We start from the raw sequence: 16,257 nt of genomic DNA on the forward strand, positions 1-16,257 counted from the left end.
TGAAGCTTTCAAGTGAAAATGAGAATTTTTGTAGACCTTGATTCTGCCACTGATCTGATTGAACTTGACAACTTCCTGGTGCCTAAAGACTTTTCTAGTGGGAATGGTAGTGATATTAATGAATGTGACTTTTAAGATACTGACTTTTAAAATATTGTGTAATGAAATATGTTAACATTTGAAAGATCGTCACACTTCTGTGAACCAGTATTTTCCATATAACTAACATACAATGTTATGAAATCATGCATGAGTAAAACTTTCAATTAAAGTGCAAGAGCAAACAATGGATTTAATGTGAGAATGAAAATATTAAGCCTATTAAAATAATGCTCCCTTTTCTAATTACATATCTTTGTGAGGATGCACTATCTTCAAATAATGCAACCAAGACAACAGCCAGTAGTTTGAATGTAAGAACAGATGTTAGAATTCAGCTATCTTCCATTAAGCTGGACATTAGAGATTTTCAAAAGTGCTACTCTTCTCACTTTTTTAGTTTTTGAAAATACATTTTTATAATGTTATTTATGTTTCGTATATAATCAGTTTATTATTTTAAACTAAGTTTATATATAAGTTTTTCTTCATTTTAATTTCTTATATGATAAATATCTATTTGTGTTATCTCATATAAACAAAATCTCATTGGGGTTCCAGTAATATTTAAGAATGTAAAGAAGTCCTGACATCAAAATGTTTGAGAATCATTCTCCTAAATCTACCCTTTTCTGACTTAAACATTTCCAGGGCTTTGATTCTTTTCATATGAGTTTCAGTTAATTTATCATCCTGATTACCTTCCAGTTGGAATTCCATTTAGAATGTTGTTGCCAGAATTTCTCATGATACTCCCAGATTTGTGGTGCAGGGTATGGTGGGGATTACCTCTGTTCCTTTTAGTCTTCCTGTCTAGTTAAGGTATCTTAAATTTTAGGTTCTCATACTTCTTCCTTATGTGGGTTTTGTGGAGAACTAGAACCTCAGATCCTTTTTTGTTGGCAGTTCTCAAGTTATATTTCACTTCTTCCATCTTATGTACTGCTTATTATTTCTTAACTGTTATTAGAATAACTCAAAGTGATATCACCAAGTGAAGCTTAATTTCCTTTTTTTTTTTTCTATTACATCTGACAGGCAGAATTTAATATATAGAACATAAAAAATTAAAGGAATTTTTGTAGTGTTTCATGGATGTCAGTACCATACAAAGAAAAAAGTTTTACTCTGGGCATCAGTTATATATTGAAAACTTATGTGTATATATATATATTTTTAGGTATAGAATGTAGAAAGGGGGAAATCCAATTGGCATTTTCTAGTGTAAAGAATTCTCTCATTTTAGAATTATATAAAATGTTGACATTATTAGAGAACAAATCTTCAAAGAATAAATTTGTAGTGTTTCCTGGATTACTGCTAATAATGAATTTTTTTTTATCAGAGCATATGGTAAATTTTTAATCACTCATTCTTATTCTCTTTTGTTTGTTGTATATAAACTAACTATCCTTTTTATTTACTCTTGCAACTAATAAAATGTTAACTATCAAGAGTATATGACAGCATCTTAAAATAATCTTTGAATTCTGTAGAAGCACAATGTTTTTTAAAAAAAAACTTGTGGGTCGCACCATTATTATTTCCAAATATGTGATACTTCCTACGGATAATAAAAGCTTACAAATGGTTGTTTGCTAGGCTCTTGTTTTTTTGTTGCAGGCGTTGCCGTACCATGGAGGTTGAGTGAAGAATGTCTTTGCCTTTGTGCTTTATTAAGAGAGTAACTTTTTTTTTTCTTTATGCCACCCCACCCCAATCTCCTTTCAGTACATTTGATGAATACCCAAGTCCAATGAACACATAGTCTTTTTATATTCACATGTTCTATACAAAAGAGAGAAGTTAAAATTTCATTCCTCTTTAAAGTTTTGAGTAGATGCTCCCCCACAAAATAACCAAAGCATAAATAAGACCTACACAGGTATATTTTTGATTTACTTTGTAATCATCTTTATTTAGCATTTTTATAATCCCATTTTTCACAATTACCTTATATTAACTATCAACTGCTATAGTTAATATTTTAATACAAAAATAGAAAAATATCCAGATAAAATATAAGAATTATTTCATTTATTAACAAAAATAATGTGAAATAAGCCTTAATGATTTGACATTAATATATTACTTCCATAAAATTATGTTATATGGCATCTTTCCTTCATTCTTCACTTATTTATTCAGTAAATATTGAGCATGTAAGTGTGCCAGGCACTATGCTTCAGTGTTTATATTGATACTTTCAATGGTTTGTTTTCATTTAGGTACTTATTTTGTTTAAAAACTATTAGGCATCACCTGTTATAAATTTTATAAAGGTGTTATTGTTAGTTATACATGCATCCTCAACATAAATGCATATGAGAAAGGAAACTTTATCAATCTGTATCTCATATCTGTGGGGTGGGGAAGGATGGCTATGATTCCTAAGCTATTTTTGAAAAGCTACATTATAATACACACTACTAATATAAAATCCTAATATTTTGAACTTTTTAAAGTAGTCTGTATTAACGGCTTTATTTAAAAATTAGGTGTGCATGTAAAATTAATGGAGTCCGTGTTTTGAATGTTGCCACTTTGTTTGGTTTTACTGTTTGACAGTTTCTTCAAAATAGCAATAACATAGCAGTTAAAGCTTTGTTACTTGATGATACTTGCAATAAACAATTGCGATTTGATGAACCACATGTTATTAACACATTCAGCCAACAGGGTGATAATGTTGTTTTAGATTGTTTGAAGGCAAGTTATTTAATAGAAATTTTTTTGTCATTAAAATAGGTTTTAATTTTTTTCATTGCTTGAACTTGCTCAAAATTTATAAAAATGATTTTTTCTAGTTTTTCAAAATTATATTTGCAGCACAAGCATGCTTTTTATATTATTTTTGCCTACTAAAATACTAAACATTTATAGAGGAAAACTTTTTGTAGGTCTGCAGACTTGAATTAAAAATCAGCCATTAAGAGGTGGCCTGCACTAAAAGATAAACCTAAGTTAAAGGCTTAATTTGCTTTGACTGCTTGCTTTTTTTTTTTTTTTTTTTTTTTTTAAGGGGTCAGTTTTCTTTTGGTGAGATTACTTTCTTTTGGTGTATGGCAGGGCTATCTCTGCTAGATTATTGCAAGGAGTAGTGTCTGCAATTGGGGTTATACAGCCTTCTAGCATCTCAAGTGTCTGTTTTGTCTGGACTTTCCTCATGCAGCATTCTTGTGCAAAAATTTCAAGGCTTTAGTCTGGAGCACTGGGTCAAAGGATATGTCTCTTTGAAGGGTAGACAGGAGTTTTTTATGTTTTATTCACTAAGTAGTATTTCATTTTACATCAAAGAATAGCAGCCTTTGAGAACCTTCTATGGTGGCAGTTTAGCATGAGAGTTTTTTTCTTTAAGACTTTAAATATGGAATAATGTTTCTCCATGTTTTTTACTCTACAGATCCTTATTTATATTCTTATATTTAGATGAGACTATTAAAAAGAGAAGTGTTGACTAAATATAAATATTTGTTTATAGTATAGTTTTAGGTTTTAAAAACAAGCAATAGTTTTTTATAATGTACTGCCGTATGTTAGTTTTGCACTACCCCACAAATACTGAGAAAGTTTGGTGAATAGCCTTTAAGATTGTAGCAAAACTATTGCTTAAAATTTTAAGGAAGAAGTAATGATTAGTGATTTTGGAAGTGTAAATTTTATAGTGAACTGGGCATTCTTTAATTGGCCTTTTTTTCCAAGTACTGGTTTGTGTATGGGTAGGGGGACTGATTGATTTTGAAAAATAAAAAAAATTCAAGTAATGAAAATGTTAAGACTTAGTATAGCTAGAGGTAAATATTGTTTCTACACTTTTGAGACAGGTTACTAGTAAATGTATTATAAAATTCAAGTAATGAAAATGTTAAGACTTAGTATAGTTAGAGGTAAATACTGTTTCTACACTTTTGAGACAGGTTACTAGTAAATGTATTATGTAATAATGGCATTAATCATGTGAGTGATTGCTTATATATTTAGAAGATTATAAAATTGCACGTAATATTTCTATTACATGACATATATACCTAAACATAAGAACAAATATTAAAATAGCTTGTTTTATGTTAATGAGTAAAACATGCTTTTAAATTTCTGAATTATATTAAATAGAATTAATTGATCATTTAAAATATAAATATTTCTGCACTTATTAATGACATATCTTTAGTTTTAAAACATCAGTTAACTCATATTTAACACTGATCAATTATTATATACAGTTATTTTAAATAAAATTATATTGATTAAATATAGAACTTTATATTCTAAAATATACTTCCAATTAAAATAAGTTATTTTCACATACTATCAAGCTATTTAAAACTTGTTCTTAACTAAACACTGAGGAAACGAATGTTGTAATAGTTTTAATATGCAGTAGGAATCTTAAAATAGAGAATGATCTTTCTGTATTAAAATTGTTAAGGAATAAAAGATCTTTCCTCTACAGTATTCAGCCATCTCTATTATTTGTGATTCTTCAGCAATTAAAGCAGATTTATTTTCCTCTTTGTTCCTACTTGGAAGATTTGAACAATGCAGGAGAATTGAACTGACTGAAATGTTTTATCTTTCAAAAGCTTTAAAGTTGTATGTACCAATTAGCAAAATACAGTAAAGGTTTAAACTGTTAATAGCCACAACATCTTTAATGCATAGATCTGTAGTATGCTAGTGCTGTATAACAGTTCTCCATTGTATGTCTCTTTTAACTGTGTCAGTTCTTTTCTTGCCTTACTACCTGCTGTGTATGGAAATTGTGTATAGTACTTGACACTTGCTTTCAAGAATTTAAAATTCTTGCATGTTACTATGTAGAAGCTTTGGCTCTTATATAAAGTAGAATTGATAATATTTTATTTGGATTTTATATTAAGATTTTTTGGTCATATTTTAGAGGTTATACAATTTATATGTGAAAAATACATTGTTTTTTTTTTTTTTCTTTTTAAATGAATTCAAAATAAGCTCTGTATTATCTCCTTGGAAATTAGTTGTCTAATTTTATTTAACTGAATATAATATTATAAACTAATCATTAAGATTAGTATATAGCTACATGATGCTCTTATACTATATTTGAATGTAGGTGATATTTTGTTGTTTATTTCTTTGGTAGTGGAAAGGATATTTTGTTTTAGAGTTACAGCTTTTTAAATTAGCTAGCTTTTCAGATAATTTCAAGAATTAATTTCTAGTACTCACATTAAACTTGTTGAAAGCCTCATGTCCATTATCTTATAGGAGTAAATTCTTATTGAAGGCAGGGGTGAGAGGAAATGAAGAAAATAGGAGTAACATATTTTGGTGACAATTATTTTTTTCTCTTTATATCTGGGAATAGAACTGGAGCAAAGGACAGGAAAATGCAGACCTCAGAATTTGAGACTAGTGAACTTCAGATCTGTTACTGTGCTCAAGTTTTATAACCTTATATGACTTAGTCTGTGCTCTGATTTTACTCTTCAAGATGCTCCTTATAAGCTTACATATATCATTCGGCGTTTTTCAAGATGAGGACGCTTAAAACATCGGGTGGTGATATGGAAGCTTTACTGTATGTAGCATGCTAAGCATCCACAAAACTCTCTTTATAAGGCAAACTTCTCAAGAAATGTGTGAATAGGCTTTTTGTTTCCTGTTTCATGTTTAATACTTGTTTCAGCTTTAAGTTTATTGCCTGTTAGTTAATATGGCTCTTTTTTTAGAAAATGTTGATGCCTTCAATAAAATAGTTATAAAAAATGATCTTGGCTTTTTCTAAATAGGACACAAATACACCAAAATGTTGGGCTGAGCATGCTAATTTAAATTCATGAACTGAGGATGTGATTAGTGCACTAATTGACATCTATTACAATGACTACTGAGTATGTATTGTTATAATTAAAATCTTTCAGTTAAAAATATTAGTGAAAAATTAGTAAGCCTAATTCAGTAGTTAGAAATTTGACATACAAAAAATTAAAGGTCCTGGTTTAGTAAGCTTTATAATGTATTAAACATTCAAACACAGCTGATAAGGCTGTGCTTAGGGTGTTTGGAGACTGAAACTCCTCTGGAGCAAGAAGTTTGCAGCTACAACAATCTGCAGCTGTTTGTGAAGATCCTGCAAGTGACTTTTTTACTCATCCCTTATTTGTAATATAAAATATTACTGTACTTTTTCATTTGTTCATTCAGTTATTTAAGCACCTGCTATTTACCATATTCTAGGCCCTGGGGATATAGCAGTAAATAAGGAAGAGCATCTTTGTCTTTAGAACTTATATTTTCATGTGTAGGCATATGGCAACTTTATTTCTAAATCATTAAGATACTTTCATAGATGAATGACTGTTACAGAAAAAAATCAAGCAGGGTGATGGGAAACAGAATAGCTAGGGCTTGGGTAGAATAGGAATTATTTATGGGGCAATCAAGGAAAGACACTTTGAGAAGATATGAAATATGAATTAAGATCTAAACAATGAGAAGAAGCCAGCTATGTGAGAATCCCAGGTAAGAGCATACAGGGTAGAGGAAAAAGCTAACACCCAAAGGGTAAACTAGATTGCAGTAGTAGTCAAAGAAGAGAAGGATAGCTGTGGCATAATAAGAAAGGAGAGTGGTATAAAGTGGGGTTAGAGACGTAGGCAGGAGCTGAATCAGGTAAGCTTTTAGGTCCTTGGTAACAAGTTTGAATTTATTATCTTAATTTTAATGGGAAATCATTAGAGGGTTTAAAGTAGGAAAGTGACTTAATCTGATTTATGGATCAGAAAAGCTCGAGAATTACTTAGCTGTTACGGTTAAAAGTTACTTCAAAAAAGCTCAAAGGAAGTTGTTTGTTGCCATTTTTGTTTACTCATATGCCTTTTTTTGATATTCATGAAAAGCTTATAGTTTTTATAAAAGTTTTCTACAAGTGATTGAATTTTTAACAACTATTTTTTAAAAAGGATCCCAGTTTTTTGTTTTTGCATTTTAGATTGTTACATATAGTATAACAACTTACTGATTATTAAAGAATCTTCTGGAGTTCCTGTCGTGGCTCAGTGGTTAACAAATCCGACCAGGAACCATGAGGTTGTGAGTTGGATCCCTGGCCTCACTCAGTGGGTTAAGGATCCGGCATTGCTGTGAGCTGTGGTGTAGGTCGCAGAGGGCAGCTTGGATCTCGCGTTGCTGGGGCTGTGGCATAGGCTGGTGGCTACAGCTCCGATTAGACCCCTAGCCTGGGAATCTCCATGTGCCACAGGTGTGGCCCTAGAAAAGACAAAAAAAAAAAATCTTCTGAATTTTAGATTGCTTTTTCATAAAGGTCATATTGTATTGGGACCTGGAATAGTAAATTCATCTTCCTCTAATTTTCTGCTCTTCGTGGCTCTCCTATACTGCCCCTCTTCAGCCACACAATAAAGGGAAAAATAATGAGGATTTGTCATCAGGATAAAGGAAGATAAGAAACTGGCTGAGCTGCTGTCCACCAGATAGGTGCTGACAAAGCTCCAAATAAATTGCACCTTTCTTCGGCTTGGCTTCATGTGCTGGGGCTGATGGTTGTCTGTCTTCACCCTAACTTTGACTCTGCTTCTCTCTCTGCCTCTCCTTTCTCCCTATTTCTTGCTGCTTCTTAGAATATGTCTCTTTCCCACTGTTTGTATGGCTTTTTTAACTTTGTCTTTGTGACTCTCTGTTCCTCTTTTGCTGATATGTGTAGCTGGCTGCTTGTGTTTCCTCCTATGCCTTCAGTCCCTCCTTTCAGTGGCTGGCTCTTTCTCCTCTGCACCTTCCACCTCTGTCTCTCTCTTGTTTTGACTCTCTGGCCATTTCTTTAGCTATCATCATTTTCTTTTTTCCACTCTTCTGTGTCTCTTCTAATACCCTTGTTCTTACTCTCTCTTCTTTATTCCACACTTGCATTTCTTTTGCCTTTTTTCTTCTTTCTTTGCTTCTTTCTTCATCTCCTTCTTCCAGAATGATGAGAAAGCTACATCAGATCTAGAGAAGAGTTACTACCCTCTAATTACTTTTTTTCTCTCATTGTCTTATTTCTACCTTTGGGAATATGCAGGATGTTTGAAGACATTTACTAACTGAAAGAAGATATACCATGACTTGTACATTATACTACTTGAAAATTTCAACCATGACAAATTTGGGATATTGGAAAGACCATGGGCTTATTTATAGAAGTAGCATTAGCTATGTGACCTTGAGCATGTCCTCTGTGAGTGTCCTCATCTTATAAAATGAAAATACTTTTTAGAGTTATTTTGAAAGGTAATTGAGAATACCTGCATTAAACAACAGAAGAACACAGTATCTTGTTTATTTCATCATTCAATAAAAGCCCCCCCCCCCATTTTGGTATAGTTAGTCTGAAAAGAAAAGCAAACTGGAATTATAACTGTTATCCTTAATGGAATCTGAATTGAGAAGACTGCTGTTCTAAGTTAATTTGCTATTCAGATACTGAGCTCTAGGAGCAAGATATTAGTCTCAGTTACAGTGGTCTTATATTTATGAAGTGTGTTCATTTGTTTGTGTCAGTATGTGTAGAGTTCGTATTTAATAATTTTGCCATGTAACTTAAGCTTTTCTAATAGCCTGTGTAAGGCATTTTACTAAATCCTCTGTGACATTACTATCTGTTACATAGTTTTCGCCAATTAGTTGTGTGGCTGTATTGCTATATAATTATCATAACAATGAGAAATTTCTTTAGTCATTTTTAACCCTTTTTTTTTTTTCTTTTTAGGGCTGCATGCCTATGGCATATGGAAATTCCCAGGCTAGGTATTGAATTGGAGCTGCAGCTCCCGGCCTAGGCCACAGCTACAGCAACTGGGTCTGCAACCTACACCACAGCTCATGGCAACGCCAGATCCTAAACCCACTAAGCAAGGCCAGGGATCGAACCTGCATCCTTATGTATAGTAGTTGGGTTCATAACCCGCTGAGCCACAACAGGAGCTCCCTATAACCTATTTTTAATGGTGGGAATTTCAAACTGTATTACTCCAAAGAGGTTTTTGAAGACCTTATTCAAATTATTAAACATTATATTTAGTCATTAAACTTTATGTAATTAAAAGTTTTTTGTTTTTTTTTTTTTACTGATTTTAATAGTAAAACATGTCCATTATAGAAACATTAATTTGGAAATATTAACATATAATTAAAACCACCTTTAAGGAGTTCCTATAGTGGCACAGCGGAAACGAATCTGACTAGTATCCATGAGGATGCAGGTTCGATCCCTGGCCTTGTTCAGTGGGCTGGGGAATCCGGTGTTGCCATGAGCTGTGTTATAGGTCACAGATGTGGCTCAGATTTCACATTGCTCTGGCTGTGGTGTAGGCCAGCAGATGTAGCTCCAGTTCGACCCCTAGCCTAGGAACTTCCGTATGCTGTAGATGCAGCCCTAAAAAGCAAAAAAAAAAAAAACCCAAAAATACCAAAAAACCCTTGAATGTCATGGTCTTGGTGAATTTCCTTTTCTTTAATATGAATATTTAAACATAGAAACATACTTACATACAACACAAATTATGCTTTATAGTTTGATGTCCTGTTTTTCTTACTTTATTTGCATTATGTTGTGAATGATTTTCTTTAAAATTATTCAAAGAATGATTGTAAATGGATATATAATCTCCCATTTTATGGCTGTACTGTACTATAACATCTCTTGATATACTGCAAATTGTTTACAATGTTTCATAATCATACACAATGCTGGAATGAACATCTCTATTTCTTTCTCTCCTTTTTTTTGGCTTTTTTTTTAAAGGGCTGCACCCACAGCATATGGAAGTTCCCAGGCTAGGGGTTGAATCAGAGCTGCAGCTGCTGGTCTACACCACAGTCACAGCAATCTGAGCTTCATCTGCAACCTATGCCACAGCTCGTGGCAACACTGGATCCTTAACCCACTGAGTGAGGCCAGGGATTGAACCCACATCCTCATGGATGCTAGTTGGGTTCGTTTCCACTAAGCCACAAAGGGGACTCCCTAAGGTCTTATTTTGATAACATCTTTCTTTCAGCATTTATTCTTTGAAGTGGGATTACTAAATCAAGTTTCTTATTTAGTATTAATATTTTAAATATTTTTGATACCTAAAAATAATTAATAACCTTTTTGAGAGGTTTTTACTAATGAATTGTATATAATTTTAAAGATATTGCTCTTCATGGCCTGTATTTTTTCCTAGTATTTATTTTCTAGTTCTGTTGATGCCTTTCAAATTCTGACACCTGGAGTATAATAAGTTATTTCCATTAGATAAATACTGTAGTAAGAATTAGAAAACAATAAACCAATAAATGCATAGTACTTATAAGATATAGCATTGAATTAGAAAATACTTTAAAGCTTAGTACCTCCTGAAGATCAACATTATGAACTTAGCTATGATTGTACTGTCAATTTGTGGGTATGCAGGTTGATATGTTTATTTCATAAATATATGTAAAATATTAGGTCACTGCATAGCAATTAGTACTTGTACTGCTATTACTGTTTTTTATAATGTGTTTCTGTAACAGGATTTTTTACATAAAGAATGTATCTGAGGGGGTTAAGTTTAAGTATCTGGTGTTGTCTCTACTATGGCATAGGTTCGATCCCTGGTCCAGGTACTTTCACATGCCACTGGCATAGCCAAAAAAAAAAAACAAGAGAGAAAATGTATCTGAGAAGTATTCTATGTATCTTTTTGCTGTTGATGTTGTTGTCTTTTCTAGGGCCCCACCCGCGGCATATGGAGGTTCCCAGGCTAGGGGTCTAAGCTGTAGCTGCCAGCCTATGCCAAAGCCACAGCAACGTGGGATCTGAGCTGCATCTGTGATTTACACCACAGCTCATGGCAACGCCAGATCCTTAACTTGCTGAGCGGGGCCAGGGATCGAACCCGCAACCTCATGGTTCCTAGTTGGATTCGTTTCCACTGTGCCACTACGGGAACTCCAATATTCTACATACCTTATGTGTTAGTCTATATTCTTATTACAATGCAAGGTGATCATCTACTAATATATCTACAGTACATATCTTCATCATATATTTGGTGAACTACATTTTTTTTTTTTGAGTTTTAAAATGAATTAATTACAAATTGTCTTAGAAAGGCAACAACATTTGATTTGTCATTTAAAAAAGTTCTGTTTCTTCATGCTGTAGAATTAAGGTCATGTAAGAGGGTGCAGTTACGAGATTCTTTCTACTGGGTTTCTATGATAGTATAGCACAATTGTCATTTCTGCAATGTTAGAATAAATTTTTTTAAAGAGTCTCTTCTGTGCTTCTCTTCAAAAAGTGATGGACAATAAGAGAGAATGGTATTAAAAAGCCATTTTCTCCTATTCATTCTGTAGTATTGGAACTAGTATTTTTAGCATTACAGGCTACAATTTTCACTTTGTCCACTTTAATGTCACCTCTCTGAATTCAACATCATTCAGTATAAAAGTCCACACATTATTGCAGAATCTGTACATATTTAGAAAGCCTCTAAAGTTGACTCTGTTCCTGACTCTCTGTGCCAAGGCTGAATTTATAGCCTTATCAAATGGAAGTAGAACTTATAGGGCAGGTTGTGGGGTAATCTCCTGAGACTGTGTAAGTTCATCGAGGCTTTCCTGAAGACTCTTTCCCACAGTAGTAGTTCTGTATAACTGATATGACTTAGGAGGGAGAAATTCTCTTTTTAAATTCAGGCTTGCATTGATGTCCTGTGGAAAAGCTGCTTCCTGCTGCCAGGAGGACTGAAGCGGCATGGCCAGAGGCCCAGTGGGAGGTACCTACTTCCCTGGACCACCTCTCAGACCGCCGCAGACACCTCAGAAGAAGTACATTATTTTTTATTTCAAATTTAACTTTATTGTGGTCAACAACAGACTTATTTATGGTTTTAATTTTGAAATTTCTATCGATTTTTTTATTTTTATGGTTCGGAATAAATGGTCTATTTTGGTTAATGTTTCATTACACTTGGAAAGAATGCATTTTTTAGTTTTGTGGTTTGGTGATCTATAAATTTCAATTAAATTTTAGGTTGATTTAATAGTGTTCAAGTTTTCTTTATCCTTACTAATACTTCCGTTTATGTCTTCTATCAGTTACTGAGAGAGAAGTATTAACATCTCAAATTATAATGTTTCTTCTGTTAGTTGGATCACTTATTTCTTTGATTATCTTGAAGCTCTACTATTAGATACATGAACATTTAAGATTGTTATGTGTTCTTGATGAATAGATGTTTCTATCCTTACATAACATTCCTCTTTATCCTAGTGCTTCGATGACAACGGAACTTCTCCCATTTTCTTATTCTTAGTTTTCCATGGTGTCTCTTATTCTACCCTTTTACTTTTAACCTATTAGTTGAGCTTGTATTTAAAGTTTGAGGAATTCCCATTGCTGCTCAGTGGGTTAAGCATCCAACTGCAGTGGCTTGGGTTGCTGCAGAGGCATGTGTCCAATCCCCCGCCTGGTGCCGGCTGTGAGTTTAAAGGATCCACTGTTGCTGCAGCTATGGCATAGGTTGCAGCTGTGGCTCAGATTCAATCAGTCTCTGGCCTGGGAACTCTCATATACTGCAGGTATGGTCATTAAAAAAAAAAGTTTGTCCCTCGCACATATATTTGGCTCTTGCTTTTATTTTATCTAGTCTGACAGTCTCTGCCTTGTAATTTCCATTTGATTTCTTGTTTTCTCATCTCTATCTTTTTCGTATTCATTTTGGGTTGAGTACATTTTTGGAAACTGATTTTATCTTCCTTCTCTATTGAGGTTTTAGCTGTATCTTTTTTTTTTTTTTTTTTTTTTTGGTGGTTGCTTTAAGGATTACAATATGCATTCCTAACTTTGTAGTCTACCATGAACTAATAATGTATCATTTTACATGTAACATAAGAATCTTAAAATAATTCTTCCATCTGTCATTCAAGTCCTTTGTGTTAATGTTGACATAGATTTCACTTCCACATATTTTATAAACTTTATAGTAAATTATTTATATTACTTTAAATGATTATCTTTTTTTCTACCCATGGAGGATATTTTATTTTTTATTTGTTTTTTTAAATTACTCAATGAATTTTATTACATTTATAGTTGTACAACGATCACCACAATCCAATTTTACAGTATTTTCATCCCAAATCCCCAGCCCATCTCCCCACCCCTCAACATGTCTCCTTTGGAAACCATAAGTTTTTCAAACTCTGTTAGTATCTGTTCTGCAGAGAAGTTCATTGTGTCCTTTTTTTTAGATTCCACATGTAAGTGATAGCATATGATGTTGGTGTCTCTCTGTCTGGCTGAGGATACTTTAGACTCTGCCCTTCACTCATTAACAATATGGCAGAGATTTTTCTATGTCAGTACATACTACATGACTCCATTGTTTCCTCCCTCCCTCCCTCCCTCTCTCTCTCTCTCTCCTTTCTTTCTTTCTTCTGTTTTCTTTTTAGGACAGCAGTCACGGCATATGGAAGTTCCTAGGCTAGCGATCCTATCAGACCTGCAGCTGCTGGCCTACACCACAGCCACAGCAAGGTGGGATCTGAGTCATGTCCATGACCTACATCACAGTTCATGGCAACACTGGCTCCTTAACCCACTGAGCACATCCAGGGATCGAACCCACATCCTCATGGATACTAGTTGGGTTTGTTACCAACTGAGTCATGATGGCAACTCCCCAACCACATTGTTTTCAATAGCTCCTTAGCATTGCATTGCCTGACACTCCATAATTTTAACCTTACCCTTGCCAATGGTCATGCAGGTCATTTCTAGTCTTTTTTTTTTTTTTTCCAATACAATGATTTTTATTTTTTTCCATTATAGCTGGTATTTTTTTTTTTTAAATTGATGTGTAGTTCATATACGATGTTAGTTTCAGTTCCTACAGCAAAATGATTCATACAGTTATACATACATATATATCTATTTTTTTCAGATTCTTTTCCCATATATGTTATTACACAATATTGTGTATAGTTCCCTATACTATACAGTAAGTCCTTGTTGGTTATCTGTTTTATATATATTCTTGTGTATATGTTAATCCCAAACTCCTTTCTTATCTCCCTTCTTCCCCTTTGGTAACCATAAGTTTGTCTTCTATGTCTGTGGGCCTATTTCTGTTTTTTATATTAGTTAATTTATATCTTTTAAAAAATTAGATTCTGGATGTAAATGATATCATATGATATTTGTCCTTCTCTGGCTTCACTTAGTATGATAATATCTAGGTCCATCTACGTTGCTGCAAAATGACATTTGATTCTTTTTTATGGCTAGGTAATATTCCATTGTTTATAATTTTTAATACATTTTTTTTATTCATACCTATGTCAATGGATATGTAGGTTGCTTCCATATCTTGGTCACTGTACATAGTGCTACTATGAATATTGGGGTGCATGTATCTTTTTGAACTGTAGTTTTCTCTGGTTATATGCTCAGGAGTGGGATGTAGGATCACATGGAGTTCTGTTTTTAGTTTTTCAAGACCCTCCATACTGTTCTTCATAGTGGTTGTACCAGTTTACATTCCCACTAACAGTGTAGGAGGGTTCCTTTTTCTTCATACCCTCTCCATTCTGACTGGTGTGAAGTGATACTTTATTGTAGTTTTGATTTACATTTCTCTAATAAGCAATTTTGAACACTTTTCATATGCCTAGTGTCCATCTGTATGTTTTCTTAGAGAAATGTGTATTTAGATTTTCTGCCCATTTTTTGATTGAGGGTTTTTTTTTTTTTTTTTTTTTTTTTTGATATTGAGCCATATGAGCTGTTTGTATATTTTGGAGATTAATCCTTTGTTAGTTGCATTATTTGCAAATGTTTTCTCCCATTCCATAAGTTGTCTTTTCATTTTATTTATGGTTTCCTTTGCTATGCAAAAGCTTTTAAATTTAATTAGGTTTCATTTGTTTATTTGTTTTTATTTCCATTACTCTAGGAGATGGATCTGAAAAGATACTGCTGCAATTTCTGTCAAAGAGTGTTCTGCTTATGTTTTCTTCTAGGAGCTTTATAGTAGCTGGTATTAATCCATTTTGAGTTTATTTTTGTATATGGTGTGAAGGAATGTTGTAATTTTATTCTTTTATATGTAGCTGTCCAGTTTTCCCAGCACTACTTAATTGAAGAGATTGTATATCCTCCACTATATATTCTTGCCTCCTTTATCATAGACTGTTTATAGGAGAATGGGTTTATTTTTGGGCTTTCAATCCTTTTGCATTGATCTTTGTGCCTGTTTTTGTGCCAGTACCATACTATTTTGATGACTGTGGCTTTGTAGTATAGTCTGATGTCTGGAAGCATGATTCTTTCAGCTCCATCTTTCTATCTTTCTTTCTTTCTGTCTGTCTTTTATCTTTTTCTTCCTTCCTTCCCCTTTTTCATTTTTTAGGGCTGCACTTTTGGCATATGGAAGTTCCCAGGCTAGGGGTCAAGTCTGAGCTGCAGCTGCCAGCCTATGCCACAGCCACAGCAACACAGGATCGGAGCCACGTCTGTGACCTACACCACAACTAACAACATCTCTGGATCATTAACCCACTGAGTAAGGCCAGGGATCAAACCCACATCCTCAAGGATACCCTTTAGGATTGTTACTCCTGAGCCACAATGGGAACTCCCTCTATTTTTCTTTCTCAAGTTTGTTTTGACTATTCAGGGTCTTTTCGTATTTCCATACAAATTAAAAAATTTTTTTGTTCTATTTCTGTGAACAGTATTGCATGGAATCTGTAGATTGCCTTGAGTGGTATGGTCATTTTAATGGTATTGATTCTCCCAGTCCAAGAACAGGGTGTGTCTTTCCATCTGTTTGTGTCATCTTTAATTTCTTTCATCAGTGCCTTAAAATTTTTGGAGTATAGATAGGAGTCCTTAGGTTTTTTCCTAGGTATTTTATTCTTTTTGATGTAATGTTAAATGGGATTGTTTCCTTGATTTCTCTCATCTTTCATTGTTAGTATATAGAAGTGAGAATGTTAAAATAGTGCTTTCATCTGTCACTTTACTTCTTTGTGTTAATGTTCATAGATTTCACTTGCACATATTTTATAAACCTCATAAATTATTACTATTTTTAAAACAATCAGTTATCTTTTAAAGAAATTAAGAAACTGGAAAAAATA

General features: G+C 33.3%; 1 protein-coding gene, 1 long non-coding RNA gene and 1 pseudogene across 4 annotated transcripts in view; 2 read left to right on the forward strand and 1 right to left on the reverse strand.

The window, feature by feature from the left end:
- Window positions 1-16,257, forward strand: part of NDUFS4 (NADH:ubiquinone oxidoreductase subunit S4) — a 113,967-nt gene that overhangs the window by 54,305 nt on the left and 43,405 nt on the right. The gene's annotated exons all lie outside the window — the stretch shown is intronic.
- On the forward strand, window positions 329-6,704 carry LOC146395544 (uncharacterized). The gene is made up of 2 exons (XR_014831332.1): window positions 329-3,881; window positions 3,976-6,704. It is a non-coding gene; the product is annotated as an uncharacterized LOC146395544 (long non-coding RNA).
- LOC100515977 (transcription initiation factor IIA subunit 2 pseudogene) lies at window positions 11,456-11,868 on the reverse strand (annotated as a pseudogene).

Source organism: Sus scrofa, chromosome 16 (assembly GCF_054392235.1).
Source record: "Sus scrofa isolate SSC_HxYL_T2T_F1_AM1 chromosome 16, Sscrofa_HxYL_maternal_Yorkshire_Landrace_v2.0, whole genome shotgun sequence".
NCBI lineage: Eukaryota > Metazoa > Chordata > Mammalia > Artiodactyla > Suidae > Sus > Sus scrofa.